A 6,000-nucleotide genomic window follows, 5' to 3' on the forward strand; every position below is an offset into this window, starting at 1 on the left:
CCAACCATCTCATCCTCTGTCATCCCCTTCTTCTCCTGCCTTCAATCTTTCCCAGCATCAGGGTCTTTTCCAATGAGTCAGCTCTTCACATCAGGTGGCCAATGTATTGGAGTTTCAGCTTCAACATCAGTCCTTCCAATGAACACCCAGGACTGATCTTTCGAATGGACTGGTTGGATCTCCTTGCAGTCCAAGGGACTCGCAAGAGTCTTCTCCAACACCACAGTTCAAAAGCATCAATTCTTCTGCGCTCAGCTTTCTTTATAGTCCAACTCTCACATCTATAAATGACTACTGGAAAAAACCATAGCCTTGACTATATGGACCTTTGTTGGCAAAGTAATGTCTTTGCTTTTTAATATGCTGTCTAGCTTTCATGCATTGGAGAAGGAAATGGCAACCCACTTCAGTGTTCTTGCCTGGAGAATCCCAGGGATGGGGGAGCCTGGTGGGCTGCTGTCTATGGGGTTGCACAGAGTTGGACACTACTGAAGTGACTTAGCAGCAGCAGCAGCAGCAGCAGGTTGGTCATAACTATCCTTCCAAAGAGTGTCTTTTAATTTCATGGCTGCAATCACCATCTGCAGTGATTTTGGAGCCCCCAAAAATAAACTCAGCCACTGTTTTGAATTTATAGTGAAGTGTTTTTAAACTCAAAGCAGTTATTAACCATATGATAGTTAGCATACCTAAATCTGAGCAAAACATCATCATAATAAACTGATTTTCAAATGTACATTTCATACAAACATACAATTAATTTAGATTTTTTTTTCATTGCCGCAGTTCTCAGTTTGAAGTAGTTTACATGGGATGCAAGTACGAAGTTTTCATAGTCTTAAATTGTAAAGGCAAAGAAAAACCTAAACTGTTTTCCACAATGCATACATAGCTTATTTATCCATGCACTCACTCATTCAACAATTATTTCAATGAAAATCTAACAATTGTCAGGCAGCATTCTATGCAGTGAGGAGACAGCAGTAACTAAATTAAGAAATGCCAACTGTCTTTCACAAAGTATTACCTTCTAAAGTCCTATGCTTTTTATTATTCTCTATTTTAATCATCATGCTCTCTATATGTTTAAAGGCTAAAAAAGCAAATTCAAGTTAAGACTCTAGATAGAAATAATAACGTTTGACTCCCAGAGTAGAGTTGAATTCTATTCAATCTTCATTACAACTGAAGTTGCTGATGTATGAAAGAATTTTATAATATTGGAGAACTTTGAACCGTATTTCCAGGGTTAGGCAACTACTTTCTATATAACTTCATCATAAGATTAGTTGTTATTTTTGTGCTGCTATTTTACATATGAGGTTAAAAGGCTAAAAACATGCTAACAGTGCCCCAAATGGTATCATCTAAATGTTTAGTAATGACATCGTAATGTCATAGTAATGACATTGCTTTATGTAAACAAAATACACATGCACACTTGTAAAATGTAAACAATATAGCAAGTAACTATTCTTTAAGGAAAATTTTCTTTCCTTCTTATTCAAATTAACCATTGTTAGCAGGTTCTTTGGACCCATTCCTCCCTAGGAAAAACTAATTTACTAATAAATAAACTCATATATCACCACATGAATATTCAAGTATCTACCTTTTATTCTTCAAGAGTGTTTAAACAAAACATCATATTATACAATAGATATTCCATGCTTTGCCCTGTGTAATTAACACTACATTTAATCTTCACATTGCTATATGGGATCATTTAATCCTTTTTTGTTTATCATTTTGTTTATTTTCTATCATATGCATGTGGCATCCCCTATCAAGTTCACTTGGATTGTTTCTCCATATAAATATTTCTTAATGAAGCAGATAGCTCAACTCTTTGCAGGAACTCAAAGTAAAACCCCCGATTTGTTTGTGATTTCAGGTTTCCCCAGGGTTGTCAAGGCATGCTTACCTTTCCTTCCAAGAATCTTTATAACGTGCGCATCCTATTCTAGAAGCTACCCTGGCCTTTCTGCATAGGAAGGGTGCATCCAAGGACTATAGAAACTCCCTGACTGCCCCTGTGGTGGTTCAGGTTGGCTTCACAAGATAAAAGAAAAACACATTAATCTGGTGGAACTAATCCTTCCTGGGGCCCGGCCCAGCATGAAAAAATCAACTCTCAGTTATCTGTGACAATAAACGTTACTGTGGAGAGCTAAAGACCTTGAAGACCTTGTGTGTGTATACACACACACACACACACACACACACATACATATACATAAATAAATAAGATTCTGAATCATGTTTAAAGAATAATTTTTGTTTCACTTATATTTGTTCCTCTAAGAGCTAACAGTTGGGAGTGGGATTGACATATATACCCTGTGGTGGTGGTGGTTTAGTCACTAAGTCATGTCCAACTCTTGCGACCCCATGGACTGTAGCCCACCAGACTCCTCTGTCTATGGGATTTCCCAGGCAAGAACACTGGAGTGGGTTGCCAATTCCTTCTCCAGGGGATCTCCCTGACTCAGGGGTTGAACCCTTCATTGCAGGCCGACTCTTTACCTACTGAACCAGCAGGGAAGCACACCATGTGTAAAACATTGTTATTGGGAACACTGTATAGCCCAAGGAGTTCAGCTTGGTGCTCTGAGATGACCTAGAGGGGTGGGATTGGGGTGGGTGGGAGAGAGATTCAAGAGGGAGGGGATACATGTATACTTAGAACTGATTCAGTTCATTGTACAGCAGAAACTAACACAGCACTGTAAAGCAATTACACTTCAATATATATACATATTTTTTTTTAAGTAAGTGCTAAAAGTGAAGTTCGGAATAAAACCTGAAAAGTTAAAAAAAAAGGCAGGATTATAAACTTGGCAGAAAAGACTGGGGTAAGGTATTAAATGAATGATTTACTCTTATCAATGGAAGTTGATAGTCACATAAAGAAATACTGGGGACAGGGTCATTTCATGATGATTTATCACTACTCATGACTATTAAACATGAATGCTTATGCTATAAATGTTTAGGAAGGCAGCAAGAAGACATTGAAAAGCTATGATTTTCTCTAAGGACATCTTGGCAGCTGCAGAGAGCTTTTGGTTTCTAAGAAAAGCAATGGCGCATTATCAGTATAAAACTGCCATGTCACTGTAAATTGTGAGATAGAACATATCATTGGATTTGAAGGAAATTTCTGATAAGGGATTTGGTTGGAAGAGATTGCTTTTGGCTTCTCTGGGTTGACGACAGCTGCTTCTGGGAGTCCAGACTCTCTCCCCTCTCACTGACCTCAGTCATCATCACTGCCGAATTGGCAGGACTGGAGAGTCACTGGCAACTCTTTCATCATCGCTAGCAGCCAGATACTACGCTGTAACTACCAGGATGTCACTGCGCAGAGCTCAGGATTAAACACCTACTTTCTGGGGCTCACTGACAAAGACCCAAGCACCTCCCATCCCGCCCATGGCTAGTAGAAGAGGTCAGCAACAGGCAACTCCAAAAAGCTCTGTTCTAATAGTACAATGCACCAACAATTGTTGTAAGCTATTTGCTTTTAAGATTTTTACTTATTTTTAAAATCATCTTCCATCTCATTAGATTGTCATGGAAAGCCAGCTAATTCTTATTCTTTTTTTATTTATTTGTCAATACAAGAAAAGCAAAGTTCAAGTATGAAAGCTTTATTGGGGGAAATAAAACGATGAAATGCACAGTGCTCTTAATGCTATTTTAAGGACAAATTATCTACTGCTAATGGAACCGATGCATAGCAGTGATCATAAAATACAGGGAGGACAGAGAGCTCAGCAAGGGTACCCTTAAGGGAACCCTTACTAGTCTTACAAAATCAAAAAGGTGAAAAGAATGTGCCTTATTATGATATTATAACATAGGAATAGAAGAGATCTATATTTATAACATAGGAATAGAAGCAACTAATTTCTTGGAAAGAATGAGACAATTTTTCAAATATAAGATAGATTTATAACAGAATGACTATTCATGCTCCATAAGTGACATATTTTTTACTCTTTTTTTTTTTCAAGATAAAAGTTAGATTTCAAGTTTATGATAACAGTGTAACTGAATAATCATACCTTTATTTGCTTATCTAATCGGAAATCTATCCTTTCCTGCAATCATTTGACTTTATAGTGGTTTAGCCAGTGAAATAATAATTACTCCCTTGGTATAGAATTTTCACATTGTTTTTTGAGCAAGGCCGTTTATGGAGACAAGGTGCACCCAGCTGGTATTTACGTGGAAAGTACATTTCATAGAGAGGCAAGTTCTTTGGTTAACTTGATGGCATTCTGAACGTATTCATTCATATACATAAGTGTATGTGTGTGTGTGTGTGTTTGTGTGAATGGGAAATTTGAAAGGCACATTTTAATCTTATTTGGAAGACACTGCACAATCCTGACAGACACTGCTCCTTAACAGAAAAGAACAAGGAGAGAGTAAACAAAATTGATCCTTGTTCTTACAGAATTCATAGGGAAACAAAGATGACTACAAAACAAGTGTTCCCACATTTGTAAATGGAATTACAGGGAGATAGACAGGATGTGCTCTTAAACTATCCTGCTGCTGCTGCTGCTGCTGCTAAGTCGCTTCAGTCGTGTCCGACTCTGTGCGACCCCATGGACTTCAGCCTACCAGGCTTCTCCATCCATGGGATTCTCCAGGCAAGAACACTGGAGTGGGTTGCCATTTCCTTCTCCAATGCATGAAAGTGGAAAGTGAAAGTGAAGTCATTCAGTCGTGTCCGACTCAGCGACCCCATGGGCTGCAGCCTATCGAAGGGGCCATGAAAGAGCCCTTTCTGAAGAAAGTGACACTTCAACCAACTTTTTATAGTTAAGATCAATCCCCAAACCCTCACCTCCAACTTCTATTCCAACTTTATCAACTATAGGTACTACATTAAATTGCTGGGGCTCCCATAACAAAGGACCATAAACTCCACAGCTTGAAAGAACAGAAATGTAGACTAGACGTCTTCCAGCCAGGTCTGCAGGCCAGAAGTCCCAAACCAAGCTCCTGGCAGGGCCTTACTGCCTCGGAGCCTCCAGGGGCAGTGATTTCCTTGTTTCTTCCAGCCTCTGGTAGCCGCAGCCCTTCCTTGGATTGTAAACGCACGATCGCAGTCTCTGCTTCCGTCATCATGGGCTTGTCTGCTTTCTCTCTTTCTGTGTGTCTTCACGTGGTATTTCCCCTGCACATCCTTGTCTGAGTCCAAATTTCCCCATTTGTATGAGACTTAACTGTTATGTTGGGCTAGAGTCCACTCTAATGATCTCATTCCATTTTTTTTTTTTTTAAATCTGTAAGATCCTATCTCAAGCTCACAAACACATGTACTGAAGTCTAGGACTTCGGAATATATTTATTTAGGGGAGAGGGGAAACAACGCCTCTATGACATTTGCTATAATAACACCTCTCTGCCCTCAGAGCATGAGACTAACACCGCACTGTTCTTTTCAGCCATGTAGAATATGTTATGATTTATTGTGTAGAGGTGGCAGCATATACATGTCTTCCTGTAGTGAATTTTCTTATATATGTTTTTGTTGTTGTTGTTTCGTCACTAAATCATGTCTAACTCTTTTGTGACCCCATGGACTTAGCCCGCCAGGCTCCTCTGGGATTTCCCATGGGAGAATCCTGGAGCAGGTTGCCATTTCCTTCTCCAGAGGATCTTTCTGACCCAGGAATCAAACCTGCATCTCCTGCATTGGCAGGCAGATTCTTTACCCTAGTTCCACCACGGAAGCCCTACATTGCTTTCTACCCAAGCATGAAACTTACTTGTTAAATAAGGAACATGTGAATGAATTAAAAAAAAAATAGAGGATTTTATTTTTTTAAATAATTTTTCAATTGGTTTCAAACTTATTATTGAAATGAAAACAGAAAAAAAATTCCCTGTAGTTCATGCCACCATCTTACATTAACTGCTAATTTGTCAGAAAAATACCAAAAGAATAGCAAAACTCCCAAGATGATAATATGAAATAGC

Source organism: Bos mutus, chromosome 10, assembly GCF_027580195.1.
Source record: "Bos mutus isolate GX-2022 chromosome 10, NWIPB_WYAK_1.1, whole genome shotgun sequence".
NCBI lineage: Eukaryota > Metazoa > Chordata > Mammalia > Artiodactyla > Bovidae > Bos > Bos mutus.